The 2,499-nt window shown below is 37.8% G+C and overlaps 1 long non-coding RNA gene across 1 annotated transcript in view; it reads left to right on the forward strand.

Moving 5' to 3' along the window:
- LOC118599242 overlaps positions 1 to 2,499 on the forward strand; it is a 45,591-nt gene extending 43,092 nt beyond the window's left edge. The window contains exon 2 of the long non-coding RNA XR_004948534.1: positions 2,133 to 2,499. This is a non-coding gene — a long non-coding RNA (uncharacterized LOC118599242). The remainder of the gene's footprint in view (positions 1 to 2,132) is intronic.

The following is a 2,499-nucleotide window of genomic DNA, read 5'->3' on the forward strand; positions in this document are numbered from 1 at the left end:
AGCCGTACACATCACAGCTGAGAACTTTTTCCAACATCATTTCTTCATCTGCTCCCACTTTACAGTAATTTGAATGAATAAATGCTCAGAAATGCAATTTTAAGCTTAAATTCAAATTGCATGTGTCCTCTATCATGAGAAAAATCATACAGGAACAAGTTAAAAACACATTTTTCACTGGAGTGGATCTTTAGACCAATTTCCTCTATGTGCATCCACAAACCAAGTCCAGCCCATGTTTTTTTTTTTTTTTTTTTATAAAAGCTGCTTTGTTTGAGTGAACTGACAAAGGAGTTCAAAGAAAACGTACTGATGTGCTTAGTCTCTGTTGATATACAACATTTCGAGTAACTCAAAGGAAAAAAAATGATGGAAAAGAAATCAAGAGTAATCAAAACGTACTCAGAGCTTTGTGGTAGTAGATTCTGTCTGTTCTGTTCACAACATCCTGAGAGCATGTTTTTTTTTTCTTCTTCCTTTATTCTTTACCTTTTACTTTAAGCAGAAGGGGAAAAAAGTGCTCTGTATGTGTGGGGAAGTGTAAAGAATTTAAACTTAATTCCAAGCTTTTACAACTGTATGAAAAATAAGCTAAAATAATTCCAAAAGTGTGCATAAAACAGGAAGGAAAAAGGAACCTGAACGCGTGCGACTTCATCATCACACAAAAACACACCCGTCTTCATTCTCTGGTCTCAAACTGGTTAAAGGAATTACTCTCATGGTCATCACCCTGAGGGGAAAGCATGTCTAAAACCTCACAGTGAACATTTGTACCCACAAATGGGTTTAGTTTTAGCCTGGAGGAGTGCAGGGTTTGCTGTCTGATAAAGACTTTTTACAGTCAGTTAGTTTTGTGTCGGAAAGCTGTGACCTGTCTCTGGCCCATTCTGTCAGATAAGGGTGGAACACTTCTTCGTTGAGATTACCTTGGCAGCTCTTAGCTGCCAGATCTGCAAGAATGACAACATTTCTCTTTACATAAGTGACAAAAGAGACAGTTACACCTGCAAGGTGGAATTTGTTTTCTGCTCACTTGTTGCACATTGGTAAAACTCCCATTATGTAAAATTTGGATTTATGCCAATCCAAGAAATCAATCATAGGAATCTATCAAAATGGGCATATTTCATAAAAATGCAATGGAAAAGCTTTTTTTTCGAATTAAATGCCCCTCTCGAAACTGGCTCTTCGGGGTCCGGCACAGTGGGTCCAACAGTGTCACAGTTATCAATAGTTAAGTGTGTCATGCAGAATTATTGGACCCACAGCTCCTCTGTAAAATCACCAACCAAAATTTTCCAAAATCGCTCAATTTTGTTGCCTGATAAATGTGCCGACAACTCATTTGACAGATGATGATGAGGTTATGCTGAGGCAAAAACTTGACTACATCTTGTTAAAACTGTTATTAAACAGAGAACGTTTATTATTATTTATTACCACTGAACAGGCCTTTCACATGCATGTGTCTGGCTCATTGACATATATAGTGACTGTCAATATAGAGCTGTGTAGCATGTGGGCTACTGTGATGTCTTCCAAACCAAAGTTGAAAAGCAGAATCAACTTAACCCTGGTGCTCTCTTATGGGGTGACCCAAGCCGTATGTTGGCATGTTGTCCATCCTCTGACAAATGTAGATTAAGGTGGAAAGGATTTCATGTCTATCACTGACACCAGTGAAAATCAAAAATCATAAAAAAATAAAAAAAAGTTCAGCGGTGTCTTATGGGGTCCAGATGACGCCATTTCCAACGTCCATCACCAAGGTTTTAAATGAATTATGTGTGAGTTAGTTTGTGTTTATTTGCATATTTCTGATTTAATAGAGATGGTAATTGTGAAATTGTTTTTTTTTTTTTTGTAATTTCTAGAATTTTTATAAAGTTGTGTAATGGAAATGCAGCTTCAGTCAACTGTTAAATCAATACTTCTAAAAAATGTTTGTATTCCTTTAAATTCTTAAGATTGTTTGTATTTACAGAGGAAACACATGTTTTTTGTGAAATAAACCTGCATTTGTGTTTTGATAATCAGATCCAGAATGAGTCCTATATTGAGTTTGCTGGATAGTCTGCATGCAGCATCTGGGTTTACTTGCAAGTCTAACAAACCTTGTTTGCCTACAGACCAGATTCCAGCCTTTCACAAATGCTCACACAAGCTGGACTAACCCAACAAACATCTCTGGTATAAATGCGTCCCAAGAGACTTGCAGAACCCCCTCCAGCTCAAACAGATTGATCCTAAATCCATTGATGCTGCCTGGATGTGGCGTCAAAGTCAAGGCTATGCCCTGCAGACCTTGTGGCCAGCATATCTATCAGTTAGATCGCTGAGATGATGACTTTCTGGAAACCGGGAGAAGATAAAACACCGACAATGCACATCTGAACATATAAAGCCGCTTCCCTCTTCTTTTTCTTTCTTCTTTTGTGAACTCCTGTGTTCTTCCTTGTTGCAACAGTCTGTCAATAAACCCACGTCTTATTCTTT

The sequence above is a fragment of the Oryzias melastigma genome, linkage group LG10 (assembly GCF_002922805.2).
Source record: "Oryzias melastigma strain HK-1 linkage group LG10, ASM292280v2, whole genome shotgun sequence".
Lineage (NCBI taxonomy): Eukaryota > Metazoa > Chordata > Actinopteri > Beloniformes > Adrianichthyidae > Oryzias > Oryzias melastigma.